The following is a 14,902-nucleotide window of genomic DNA, read 5'->3' as shown; positions in this document are numbered from 1 at the left end:
AGCTTCCATACTAATTCCCCAAAGCCTTCACGAGAAGCAGTGGAACTCATTGTCGTGAAAATCACACTCATTCAAGCACCAGTACATTTTTCTTGTTTCTCAAGCGCTTCCTTGTATGTTAGGAGGTAATTGGTGTCCCTGCTGCAACAGGAGCCCCTAGATTTATTTTGCATGCATGTTGGGACAGGTGCTGTTCACAACTCCTGGATATCGAGAGGGGCGGGCGACTGCTTTTGCCAGAGTTAGAATATACACACATGTTCTATTTCAGTTCCAGGCCCGGTTCAAGCAGGTGGGCGGCGTGGGCCAGGCCCACCCAAACATGAGCATGGCCCACCCAAACATGAGCCTTGGCCCTGGCAGTGACGGTACGAAGGCCAGTAATAAATGGCCACCTTATTTTCCTCTGAACGTTTTATTTCTTCCTGTTCTAAGAGTTGCGTGATTGGGCCTGGACTCTCCTTTTAGACAGGTGGGCTGTGTCCCCGCCCACTCGTGCAGGTGACATAGGGGCATGGGAAGGGGACAAATCCTTTCTTTGGCACCCGGGTAACCTTAACCGTTCTGCTGTGTGGATTTTTCCTTTTCTATTCCATGCTGGAGAAAATAAAGTTTGTTTCTCCGGATTCCGGGCCCCTGCAGCTGCTTATCAGAGCGGCTGTGACGAGGAACCAAGCAGGTGAGAGAATGTCTGGCTATTTGTTCTTTTAAAATCGTCAGGGAAGGCCCATCAAGACACCTAATTCCTGTATGCTTCATTTAAACAGTTTTTATCATTTTCAAGGCTGGCACTGCCAGGATGTAAGACAACAATACAAAAACCCAGATAACTGGTGAATAATGATCCTGTCAAACCTTTGTTTGTTGGTAGTTTCGAAATGCAGATAAATTGTATTTTATGTGGTTAGATGAATGGGTTACTGGCTTTGTCACAGAGATTCTTGTATCACTTGCAGCTCAGAAATTACAATCCTATCATAGGACAGTGACTTATGAACTGTCATCAAAGAGCTGCATGCAAACCTGAATGGTATGGATAGAACTTAGTTTTTTTGTGTGTTGTAATATAGTTATAACGTCCCCAGTATTTCGATTATTCTAATGTTGGTAAACAGAGTTTGGGCAGATATACATTTTTATCAGTAATGCCAACCCCTATACATTAGGGCATGGGTACTCACAAACTTTCTCTCGGGGGCCAAATTTACACTGTGGTTTGTGTCCGAGGGCCGCACCAGTGGGGGCGGGGTCAGTGGGGGAGGGGGCTGGGCTAGAGCAATAAAAAAAAACTGACCATGAGGTTGATCACTGATCCCTGCAGCGGACACCTTCGTCCACTGAGCCACCAGACCTGGCATACATATATCTCTCTCGCTCTCTTTCTCTCTCTCTCTCCCTCTCCCTCCCTCTCCCTTACTCTGTCCCCTCCCTCTGTCTCCCTTTCCCTCTCTCACTCCCTCACTCTGTCACTCCCTTTCCCTCCCTCACTTTCCCTCTCTCACTCCCTCACTCTGTCACTCCCTTTCCCTCCCTTCCTTTCCCTGTCTCACTCCCTCATTCTGTCTCCCTTTCCCTCTCTCACTCCCTCACTCTGTCTCCCTTTCCCTCCCTCAGATACTCCCTTTCCCTCCATCCCTTACCCTCCCTCCCTTTCCCTGTATCCATGTCCCTCTCTCACTCCCTCACACTGTCTCCCTTTCCCTCCCTCGCTCTGTCTCCCTTTCCCTCCTTCGCTTTATCTCCCTTTCCCTCCTTTACTCCCTCACTCTGTCACTTCCTTTCCCTCCCTCACTCTGTCTCCCATTCCCTCCTTCACTCCCTCCCTCTGTCTCCCTTTCCCTCCCTCACTCCCTCCCTCTGTCTCTCTTTCCCGCCCTCCCTCACTGTCACTCCCTTTCCCTCCCTTCCCCTCCTTTTCCCTTCCTCCCTCCATTTTCCTCCTACCCTTTCCCTCTCTCACTCCCTCGCCTGGTCTCCCTTTCCCTCCCTCAAGGTTCATTACGCCACTGGATTTAACAGATATGTATTTTCTCAAAAAGCGCTCCTGCCACATTGATGAAAACGCTTTTGACTGAAACATCATGCTAATAAAGTGGAAATATTTTAATAGAGCAGGTGGACCACAGGTAGAAGTGGGGTCATTGCGGCTCTACAAAAAAAAATCTGTCTGTCTGCTGTCTACCTAGCTAGATATCTAGTGGGCGCAGGGTTCAAACCTTGCAGTTGGCCAACCCCTTCTGCACACGGCCACAGGTTGCACACAGCGGGGTTGGGTATAGGGCCTGGGCTGCAACCAGCCCTGCACCTAACCTCATCAACAGCCAAACTGCTGCCAGCAGCCTTGTGTTTTCTACCCACCTACGCCTTGGGGTCAGAAACTCATGAATGTGTCTCCCTCTGCCTGTGGATTTATTTTCACCACACAAAACTTGTGAATCACAATCGATTTGTGAATCATTTATAAAAATGTGCTTGAATCTGGCATCTGAAATGGCAACTTGCAGGTTAAATGATGTGCGTGCAGGCTTTTACACTGTTTAATTGTGTGTGACTCACGATTTGCATACATTTGGCTTGCCATCACCACTTCCCTCAAGTCACAGACTTCTGGGGGTAGCCACCCAAGGCTGTGAATGGTTTTTTAAAGAGCATATAAATTGCAAATAATAATCGATTCACAAATTTGACGATGCTGCAATAAAATTCAGATCCCTTTCTCTCCCTTTCCCTCCCTCACCCTCCTTTTCCCTTCCTCCCTCCCTTTCCCTCCTTCTTTCTTTTACTCCCTCTCCCGGTCTCCCTTTCCCTTCCCTTCCCTTTGTCTCCTCTGCCATCTTACCCTGCCTCTGTGTCAGCCCGGGCTGATACAGCTTCGGAGCACACACACATAGCCGCACAAGCGCATTAACAGGTCTTTAAAAGACCATTAGCATGTTAATGAGGCTGTGTTGTTGACCTCTTAGCGCCCCTGCAGCTCCACTACTATGGCAGGAATCCCCCGGCCGGCCCCCACAGAGCAGCAGAGTCTCCGAGTCGCGCTGCTGTAACTTAGTTTGCAGACACTTTAAAAAAAAAATTTCAAACACTGGTAATAATGTGTGCAAGGTCCGCGGGCCGCCAGGGAAGGCTTGCCGGGCCGCCACTGGCCCGCGGGCCGTACTATGAGTAACCCTGCATTAGGGTATACTTTAAGTCCTGAGTTTGTGCTTCTCCAGACCAAATCCTCCTCAAATATACTGTCCACTAGTATGCATGACATGTGATTCTATTACAGGACCGGAGGCTTCTGATTATGCTTCTCAAACTTTACTGCATCAACATAGCAGCCAATGAAAATATATTATTTTCGCAATAAACAATAAATTACTACATTTCCCATGAACACCATGGTTATAGGCACGCCCCCATAGTCCATAAGAACCCTCAGCGTGCGTTACACATCCTCTTTCTTTGCTGCTCAAGCCAGAGTTAAGTGCACCTCCCCTTGGTTCCCTCACTCTGCTTGTGTTTGGGTTGTTCCTTTGGGGTTAATATGTATTGATTTGATATGTGTTTGTATGATTGAGCCATAGGTCCGAATTGAATTGTTTTATTATTTATGTTGGAATTGTTTTGCACTTTCTCTGTCCGTTCACGAACCACTTCAGAGCCATTGACTTTGGACGTCAGTCTTCTGGTCCCCGCGCTTTCAAGCGCTCAGGACAACGGTCTTTGACCGGCAAGGGGGCCGCAGCGCATACGAGCCCGTTACCGGCAGCCGCAAGGCGCGCAGAGGCTTCCCTCTTACGCCCTGACGCTTCCTCCGGGTGGCTCTCGGCCGACGCGCGCTACCTTCACGCTTACCAATTTGGGCTAATTCGGCGGTTTTGGTAGCGTTTGGGCGGCGCGCCTCGTTCTGATTCCTTGGCTTTCTGCGAACGCATTGCACACGCGTTCCACACACCGGCAGGACCTCTTGTGTGATCGCTAGCGCTCTTGAGCTTGTTGGTTGGAAAGTCTACGAGGCCCAGAGTGTGCACACGCTCTCGGAATCAGGGGCCCAGGTCTTTGATCTTTGACTACAGCTTTGCTGAGGGGGTTTGGGAAACGTTACCGTCGAACTTTGTTCAGTGTGCCCGGGCTGACCCCCCCGTTACTCCCCATTGTACCGGCGGACGGCCGGCGTTCCTTCACGATGGAGGGCTGGGTTCGCTACCCAGATGAGGAACATCATGATGAGGAGGAGCTCGTGGAAGGACAGCAAGAAGCTGTTCTAGAGGACAATATCGTGGAAGCCTTGGATGCCTCGGTCCAGGCTTCGGTTACGAAAGCTATGGAGACGCAAGTCCCACAGACGGTGCATCAGGCACTTGCAGAGGCTCTGCGCCCTATTCGAAAACAGCTTGAGGGTTTTGCCAAACGCCATGGCTATGGGAAGAAGAAGAGCAGAAATCGAAACACGCAGCCACTTCTTCCGAGACGGGCTCGGCGGGACAGCAGTGGCCGCATGCTCAGTCTTTGGCTTCCCTGCCGGCGAAAGGGCCATCGGACCAACACTACGTGGGCGGAAAGGCCAAGTCTAAACGCCCGATACCTGTGGATACGGACACGGCTACCACAAATACAGACACGGGTACCGACACTGACACCTCGGAGGAGCACCCTCCTCCCTTTAAGAAGGCCAGAATTGAACCGAAACAGGCGGAGGAGAAAATCGGGACATTCACCTTTGACCCATCGGATATCGTCCACCCCCGGTCCTCGGACTGGATCCCTCCCCCGGCGGTCGCCGAATATCTGCATGAGAACCTCCGCAAGCCTTTCAGCAGGGAGGTCCGGAATCGTTTAAGGTCGGAGTGTCCCCGGCCTGAGATTCAAGATGGCGTAGCAGACACTCCGGAGATAGACGCGAGCATGCTCACGTTCTTACGTAAGTTCTCCAAAGACCCGAAGAGGGGGTTGGATAGGGCCTGGCGAGGCTGCCAGGACAAGATGTTGGATGTCGTGGGGCCCCTCGCGAAAATTTTGGAAATGGCGCTGAAAGCCAAGGAGGGTTCGGATGCAGTGGACCCGGACATTCTGGCGGGCTGGGCCCAGCGCGCCATTTGCCTCGTGGGCAACGCTAACTGCGCCATCTCTTCCGAGAGGTGAAAATCCCTACTCCTTCGGATGGACAGCAACCTCACTGAGCTTGCGGAAGCGGAACCAGGACCCCAGGCGGGGGGTTTCCTCTTTGGCGACAAATTCGTGAAGGACGTTACTAAATACGTTGGCACCTTCACCGCCCTTGACAAGGCCCAGAGCAGTATCAAACGAGCCCTTAGCCAGGGGGTTTTCAACAGGGCCGGAGGAGGCGGGGGCCGCTCGGCGGGCCGAGGATTCCAGCAAGGCTCCCAACGTGGAGACTTTGGTCGTGGTCGTGGAGAGTGGGACTCCACCCGCGGTGGAACTTTTTATCCTTCCAAACGGAGATTCTCGAAGGGCCATTTCCAGTCGGGGAACAACAGGGCCTCCTTCAAGTCCAGTCAGAACTCCGGTGAGTGTTCCAGATCTTTCCATTCTTCCGTTGGGGGGACGGACGCAGTGGCGAGCTTTGACGCAAGATGCGTGGGTGCTGCAAACAGTTCAGGGATTCCACCTGGAATTTTACTCCCGCCCAGCGCAGGGATCTCCCCCTCCGCCTCTCCATTTTTCCCTACAAGATCACAATTTCATAAATGAAGAGGTGGAAGAATTGCTGAAGAAAGGGGCGATCGCCCGGGTTCAGAGCGGTCCTCGGTCTTTCTTCAGCAATGTCTTCCTTGTCCAAAAGAAAGGAGGCGGCAACAGGTTGGTTCTCAATCTCAGGGATTTCAACCAATACCTTACCTACAACTATTTCAAAATGGAGGGTATTCATATCTTGGCAGATTTGCTGCAGGAAAGGGATTGATTTGTCCGCCTGGACCTCAAGGATGCTTATCTGCCTATCCCGATTTTCCCACCGCATCGCAAGTTTCTGCAATTCATGTGGGCAAACCAATGTTACGAATACTTGGCACCCCCCTTCGGTCTTTCCTCGGCTCCATGGTGCTTCACGAAAGTGATGAAACCGGTGGTCGCCTTCCTCAGGGAAAGAGGGGTACGACTGATCATATATCTAGATGATATATTAATCATGGCGCAAGATCGACTCTGTCTCCTGCGGCATCTGGCCATGACTATGTCTTTACTCCAAAGCTTAGGATTTGTAGTCAACTCAAAGAAATCGATACTGGTTCCGACGCGGTCGGTGGACTTTCTGGGGTTCACGATCGATTCTCTGTCGGCACAACTATTTCTTCCGCAAGCCAAATTGCGGGATTTGAAACTAGAGATAAAGAAGTTGTTGGACAGTCAGGTAGTGACTCTCAGGACGCTGGCCAGAGTAGTGGGCATACTGGCATCGTCCATTCAAGCAATCTTTCCGGGGCCGTTGCATTACAGGGCCCTTAAAAGGCTCAAGATACAACATTTAAGGAGGGGCCTATCATACACGGACTCGGTACCTCTTTCGGAGGAGGTACGGACAGAACTACAGTGGTGGTTAAGTCACGTGGATGCCTGGAATGGCAGGGCAATTTTCGGATCACAACCAGAAGTTGTGATAGAGTCCGACGCCAGCAGGTGGGGCTGGGGCGCGCGCTGTGGAGAAGTTTCCACAGGCGGCAGATGGTCAGCGCAGGAACTGGAAATGCACATAAATTGTTTGGAACTGTTAGCAGGGTCGTTTGCGATTCGCACTTTGTCCCCGAAACAGACGTCTTGTTGCATCCTCCTCCGCTTGGACAACGTGTCAGCGGTGAGGTATATCAACAAGTTGGGCGGCACGAGGTCGTCGATGCTTGTTCAAATAGCCAAAGATTTTTGGCATTATTGTCTCCAAAACCAGATCTCGGTGGTGGCGGAATACATTCCGGGTCAGGCCAATCAGGTAGCGGATTGGAATTCCAGACACCTGAGGGATTACAGCGAGTGGAAGCTGCTCCCTCGTGTCTTTCAGTGGCTTCAGGCTACGTGGGGCCCGTTTCAGACGGACCTGTTTGCCTCCAGGCTCTCGTTTCAGATTCCCCGGTTCTTCAGCTGGAGACCGGACCCAATGGCGGCGGCGACGGACGCCTTCCTCCAGGACTGGTCTCAGGGGACGCAATATGTGTTTCCTCCCTTCCTCTTGATTCCCAGGGTGATGACACAGGTGATCAGACAGAAAGCGGAGATAGTCATGGTGACTCCGTGGTGGACGTCCCAAGCTTGGTTTCCCAAGCTCTTGCAGTGGAGCTGCGATTACCCACGGATGCTTCCGGACTCGAGATGGTTTTTGCAGGGCCCTCAACAGGAACAGCACCCGTTGCTACTGGAGGGCAAACTGTCCCTGATGGCAGGGAGGCTTTCCGGGAACAGTGGCAGTTGCCGGGAATTTCGAGCGAAACTGCTGAGTTTATCAGACAGGCATGGGCGCCTTCCACCAGGAAACGTTATTCCTCGGCCTGGAGAAAGTGGGTGGATTGGTGCGTGGGACGATGTTTGGATCCCGTGGGGGCAGAGTTGCCCCAAGTTTTGAATTTTCTGACGGAAAAGGCCGGATCGGGTTTAGCGTACCGCTCGGTTAATAATTTTCGTTCGGCGATTTCAGCAGGGCATGCCCAGATAGACGGGAAACCGGTGGGCATGCACCCGATGGTATGTAAACTGTTGAAGGGCATCAGGGCTGCTAAGCCACCCTCGCCCAAGTATTCGGGATTATGGGATGTGTCCTTAGTACTTTACTTATTCAATAATTGGCCGAGCAATGCTCTTCTGTCCAGGAAGCAGCTATCGGCAAAATTGGCTATGTTGTTATGTCTATCGTCTTGCAGACGGACCTCAGATGTGAGAGCTCTCGACGTAACAGGTAGAGTGTTCACCCCGGAAGGGGTTTCATTTCATATTTCAGGTCGCACTAAAACTTTGTCACGTCACATTTCTTATAATGCTTTTCCTTCAAATGACAAATTGTGTGTGGTTCAATGCTTGAAAGCTTACGAGGAATGTACCAAGGCCTTGCGGCCGCAGGGTTGTAAACAGTTATTGATTGCCATTCAAAAACCCTTTAAGCCTGTGGTAGCGGCCACAATAGCTAGATGGTTTCGTTATGTGATGGCCGAAGCTGGTGTAGATACTGGTATCTTTGGTGCTCATTCTGTGAGAGGCGCAATGGCGTCGAAGTCGTATGGGTTGGGGTCAAGTATCCAAGATATAATGCGTTGTGCTGATTGGTCGTCTGAATCGACATTTAAAACCTTTTATTATAAGCCGGTGGGAGATATTACTTCTGTTGTATTTCATCAAGTGTTAAACTAGCATAATCAGAAGCCTCCGGTCCTGTAATAGAATAAAAAATTTGCTAGCATTCGCGCCAAGAATTTTCAATTCTATTAAGGACACGGAGGCGAGGATTATCCCACCCGGCTTAATGTCTGTTTATCATACGCTTGCCCACCCTGTATTTCAGTGATTACGGTGGTGTTATCCTTTTTTCCAGGAGCTGAGAAAAAATCTGAATAAGAGACGATGGACGTCAAGCGGTTACGCTGAAGTTATTCTTCCATGTTGGAGTTCGTTTGGTTCAAGTTATGGACTTTCGCCTCAAAGAAAGAGGATGTGTAACGCACGCTGAGGGTTCTTATGGACTATGGGGGTGTGACTATAACCATGGTGTTCATGGGAAATGTAGTAATTTATTGTTTATTGCGAAAATAATATTTTTTCATTGGCTGCTATGTTGCTGCAGTAAAGTTTGAGAAGCATAATCCTCGCCTCCGTGTCCTTAATAGAATTGAAAATTCTTGGCGCGAATGCTAGCAAATTTTTGATTCCTACTCCTTGGTATCCTCATTGGCTTATGTGACATTCTCTGTAGATTGATTTACATACTTGCATGATTGATTGTCTCTGTATAATGTGTGTGTGATGTAAAGTAGAGTGACCCTAAACTGATATGAGTAGCGCTATACACAAATGAAATGCATATGAGAGAAGGCCTACAGAGAAATGAGGGGCACTGGAGGAGGGTGGCAGTGTGGGATTCCGAAGAGGAGGTCAATAGGTGGGGGCTATAGAGAGATGAGGGGTGCTGGTGGAGGATGGCGGCGAGGGAATCCAAGGAGGAGGTCAATATGGGTGGGGCTATGGAGAGATGAGGGGCACTGGCGGAGGGTGGCAGTGTGGGAATCCAAAGAGGAGGTCAATAAGTGGGGGCTACAGAGAGATGAGGGGCGCTGGAGGAGGGTGATAGTGAGGGAGTCCGAGAAGGAGGTCAATAGAGGGCTACAGAGAGATGAGGGACACTGGTGGAGGGTGGCAGTGAGGGAGTGTAAAGAGGAGGTCAATAGGGGAGAGGCTACGGAGTGATTAGTGGTGCTAATGGAGGGTGGTGAGGAGGGAGTCGGAGAAGGTCAATAGTGGGAGGGCTACAGAGAGATGAAGGGCGCTGGTGGACGGTGGCAGTGAGCTAATAGAAGAAGGTCATGAGGGGGCGGGCTACAGAGAGATGAGGGTCACTGGAGGAGGGTGGCAGTGAGGGAATACGAGGAGGAGGGCATGAGGGGGAGGGGCTATGGAGAGATGAGGGATTATAGAGGAAGGTGATAGTGAGGGAGTCTGAGAAGGAGGTCAATAGTGGGGGGGCTACAGAGAGATGAGGGGCACTGGTGGAGGGTGGCAGTGAGGGAATCTGAGGAGGAGATCAATAGGGGAGGGGGCATACAGAGAGATGAGGGGCACTGGTGGAAGGTTACAGTGATGGAAGTTGAGGAGATGGTCATGAGGGAGAGCCCGAGAAGTGTCATTTGCATGATACTCCCACCTCAGAAACCTCCTCTTCCCATCAAATGGACATTACAAAGAAAAAAACACTTTTTGAGATCAATAACATCTAGAAAGGGATTTGGAAAGAAAATAATGCGTTTTACTTTGCCCTTGTAAGAATTAGGAGAGATAAAGGAGTGCCCTGAAGCAGGCCCGGCATATAAGTAATTATCAGGCACCTAGTGGTCCACCCGAATGCATCCTTGGCCCACCCAAATAAAAATTCCTGGAGGCGCGCATGTTACCCACTCAATTCCCACAGGACCCCCTAAACCCATTCTACTGTGGCTTGGCTCAATGTCTGAGGTGTACTGCTAGCCATCCATGCTGAAGAGGTCAGCCCAGTAATTACGGGTATCACCACAAACGCACTCTGGAGGCGATGTCCAACAGCACACTGCACAATCTAAACACCCACTAGCCAGTTAACCCCTTGCTCCCTGGCCGAATTTTCGCGCCGTGCTGGCAAAATAAAGAGTGGGCGGGGTTCAGACGGCCCCCGGCCGTCCTCCGCACACACCCACCGTGATGCATGATGGCCGGGGGCCGTCCACAGCATGCAAGGGGTTAAGCAGACCCCCTCGGCCTCGATTTGATTAATAAATCTATTCTCATAATATGTACATTATTATATACAATACAGTTCATTTATCTTTACCATGGTTATAAACATATTATCACCTATAAATCAAATCACTTAAGACGATTGGATCAACTGATGGAAACTAGACCATTAATAAACAAGACCAGCTTGTCATTTCAAATCTAATTTTATTATCTTTATTTTTCATAAGGTAAAGGCATTTACGTTTCAGAATCTTTATTTTATTTGCAAATAAGAAAGCAGCATTTAATAAAGAAATGAAATTAAGACTGACATATCGAAGCAAGCTCAGAAACATGAATTATTAGCAAAATAACAGTTTCCATTCCTTAAATCTATTTCCCTGTCTATTTCTCACTTCACCTGAAAAGGAAAATCATTTAAAGTCTGCTGTCCTTACATGCGCCAAAGGTCCATCAAGCATGTCATGACACTCAAGAATCGGTAAGTAAGAGTTTTTTCGCTGCTCATTGTGTCAGACTTTATACCTTTCTTTCTGGCTAAACTTTCTACATTTTACATTCTTTCATGAAAATCCAAGCTTATCATTGGCTGTCCTGTGTCAGCCCACGATAAAGTTATTAGGTCATGTTCGACTCTTGACCAAGTCCAGGCTTTACATAAGCCCTATTGTCTTTTAATTCAGCTTCCTCAAGAAAGTAACTTTTCCTCGAGTTCTGAACGTTTACTTCCTAACCGTGGCAAACATATCAAGTTCCTGTCCTTGGGACATCTTTCGATGAGCACATTCAACGCGACCAAAGAACTACTTTTTAATCCACGATGACAATGCAGCAAAAATCTTCTCAGCTGCACATGTGTGAAAAGTTCACTCTGGACAAGATTTTACGTCTGCAGCTCTGTCAGCCATATTTTCCGAACCATCTTTTAGGCCTCACTTTTGGAAACTATTATTAAACAAACTCAAGACATCAATTAATTAAAGATTTGAGACCCATTCTGTTACCCTACCCCTTTTCTAATTTATCCTGTTAATTATGTTACCTAGCAAAGCACAAATAGGCAGCATCATAATTACTTCTCCTTTTCGAACAGCAGGAACTCCATGAGCTTTTATCACAAAAGACATAACATAATGAAATGAAATTTGATTTGTAGAGCGCATGGCTGCCCGAGAGCATCCCAGTGCTTGCTTAGGGAACCCGTCCTGGTATTCCCCTGCGAGATAACCCATTACTGGGCATCCCCAAGGTGAAAGCCAGGCATCCCGCTGCGAGGGGCCGTTGTGGAGATTAAGCAAGCTATTGCCCAGAGTTACAGAGTGGGACTCCATGATTGGAATAGGCACCGAGGCGAGAATTGTCAGGTCCAGGGAAATTTGAGACCAAGACCCGCAGATGCGGGGAATGGAACCCTGGTCCGGGCCAGGCCTCTGCATCAGGGTCTGCCGCTCCTATCTCTTGAGCCACACTTCTCCATGGCATTAATTTAACTGCCGCATTTAATACTGACAAAGACAATAGACAAGGTTAGTTTATTATTTTCTTTTGCCTTTGCAACATAAAGCACATTAGTTTATCCCGCGTGTAATGATAAATGCATTTTTAAACTAAGTTGATTAATAATTTCACCACAAGCTTAATAATCTGGTTACTTTGTTATTGAGAGATTAACTTCACAAGTTTGAACAAAATTGTGTTCTTCACCTTGCTCAATCACAAGCAATCAGCTTTCATTATCCCTCAGCATCGTCTCTTGAAATACCCCCCTTACCCAGCCCCACCGCCATTACCTGCACAGACGGCTCCTGCTACAAATGCATGTATAAAAAACAAGCATTCTAAGACACTTTCAACTTGGCTTGTGCCGGCAGCCATCCATGCTCCAGCGTGGCACCAACGATGGCCCAGACAATCCTGGCATTTCAGGTATGAGAACCTCAAATGTTGTAACTTGTGCATGCATAAGCATGCATTGGGAATTTAAACAACCACAGATCCCATAATACAATGCCCAACTAGCTGAAAAACATGAATCTCTGTCAATGACATGGCGTGGAGCCACGCAGCTCCCAAGGAAACGTAAAAAAAGACACCCACACATTTTCAAACACAGAACAGCAGAAATGATATACAGGCATTTCAGTAAAACAATTCAAGAAAATAGATGCAAAGACACACACACACTGAAGGAAGTGTACTTGCACCATGGGCAAGACACTGGTAAATAGGAACTCTCTGAGAAAAGCATCACAAAACGCACAAATACAGGAACACAGAAATAGTCACAATGGATAAGAAGTATTTACTTGAAGACTCATATTTGCACATGCAGAAAGATATTGCACAACATGCACAAACGTGCAGAGCTATACATACGCGCACATACTTAGAGAAGCTGAATAAAATCAAATGCCTAAATGATTTTACACAGAAGAGCAGTATTTGCCGTAAGCAGGTGCCGCACCAAAAGTAACCCTTTAAAATCCTGTACTTCTACACAATGAAGGGCATTTTAACAAAACGTTAAATTTACCACATTTCTCTGGTGTACAGGAAAATGCAGGATGCGGCTCTTGTATAAACTCATGACAACAAATAAGAGGACTTATGCAACTTCCTCACACATGATTTTAAACACCAAACTCAACAGAATAGACTTGAAGTCTATACGGAATCTTTCGGATTGCCACTGAAAATTCTATGAAATGATCAGAATTCGTTAAAAATGCACTGATTTTTCGCAGACTGTGGCATGCTGGTTTGTAGAGCCACATATGCAATATTTGAGTCCATCTCAGCAGAAAAACCTCCATGGAAGCAGTCCGTCTACCACCATTCTTATACCCCTCATTCAATCTGTGTACCAAACTCAGTCAAGCCAAAACCAATAGTGGAAAAGTCCAAAGAATTCCCCGGGCCCTTCTGCCCAGTCCTCTACCCAAATACGCACATTAAATCCTGTTACATTGAAGAAAAACCTTCACAGCCTTCACTACCCCACCGGAGCAGTTATGTTATGTTATGTTAGTTACTCTTTTATAGCGCCGAATCACCCTGGGGCATCTCGGCTCTACCTAGAGAAACATCACTGGTAGCGGGGTCCTGGGCTGTAGTATTCTACTACAAGAAGGCATTTAGGTGTTTCCAGAAGGTTCCATATGACGGATTATCCCTCAGGGCCTTAGGCAAGCTGTTCCAGTACTTGGGCGCTAGGTAGGAAAAAGCTATGCCTCCAGCACGATTCAGACGGATGCAAGGGATCTGAAGCAATTGCAGGGAGCCAGATCTCAGATTGTTACCTGGAATGTGTTTTTTCAGTTTCTTTTGTAAATAGTGCGGGCCTCGGCTATTTAAAGTGTTGAATGACAAACCGCAAATTTTAAAGATGGATCGTTTATTTTACCAGTAACCAGTGCATTTCTTTTAGCAGAGATACGGAGGGGGAGCCTGCTGGCATATTTAGGACCATTCTGGCGGCGGTATTTTGAATGACCTGTAATTTATTTAGTAGTGTCACACCCACCTCGGCCAGCAAGGCATTTCCGTAGTCCAAGCGGCTCACCATCGCTTAGATCAACGTTCTATGATGGGCAGTCGGCATATAAGGAAGGATTTTACAAAGTAATCGTAAGCTGTAATAGTAGGAACTCGTTTTGGCTGCTACGTGATCCTTCATTGACAATGATTGATCCAGTTTTACGCACAGATTTTTAACACTCTGCTGGGGCCGGGGGCGATGCCCAACTGCGGGGGCCACCAATCATTAGACCAGACTACCGAGGCATTTCCGAGTAACATGACTTCCGTTTTACCTGGGTTCAACTGGAGACAGTTGTTAGTCATCCAGCTGAATTTCGCCAATATACCCTTGGAGAAACGGGATTTGTCAGATTCTGGATTGGGGCCAATGGTAAACAGCAGCTGTGTGTCATCAGCATATGAAATCGTTTCAAAACCCAGGGCTTCTACTGCTTTTACCAAAGGGGTCATAAAAATGTTAAAAATGGTTGGGCTTAAGCAGGAGCCCTGAGGAACACCCTTGTCCAGTAGTATTTTATCAGATTGAAATGGGCCCAAGATGACTGTTTGGGTTCTGTCAGCCAGAAAGTTCTGAAGCCATTTAAGGGCTTCTCCCTGAATGCCACAGGAGGTTAACCTCTCCGCGAGCCTTGTGTGGGAGATGGCATCAAAGGCCGTGCAGAGGTCGAGAAGGATCAGTATAGCTGATCCACCTGCATCTATTGTCTTCCTCAGGGAGTCCGTCACGGCAAATAGGGCAGTCTCCGTGCTGAAACCTGGGCGGAACCCTGATTGTGAGGGGTCCAGGATAATGTTGGTTTCAAGGTAGCTACTCACTTGCCTTGCTAGAGATAGAAGCCGCAGCCCTAGTTAGCGTCCCCCTTTAAACCCCACTGCCGCCATTGATTGATTGTATGAATGTGCCATGTTGGATGGATGTTAAATGAAAAGCCTAAACACTGGGCCGTTAACC

Source organism: Lissotriton vulgaris, chromosome 3_1, assembly GCF_964263255.1.
Source record: "Lissotriton vulgaris chromosome 3_1, aLisVul1.2, whole genome shotgun sequence".
NCBI classification, from domain to species: domain Eukaryota; kingdom Metazoa; phylum Chordata; class Amphibia; order Caudata; family Salamandridae; genus Lissotriton; species Lissotriton vulgaris.
The sequence above is the reverse complement of the archived record's forward strand: the minus strand, read 5'-3'. Positions refer to the sequence as shown.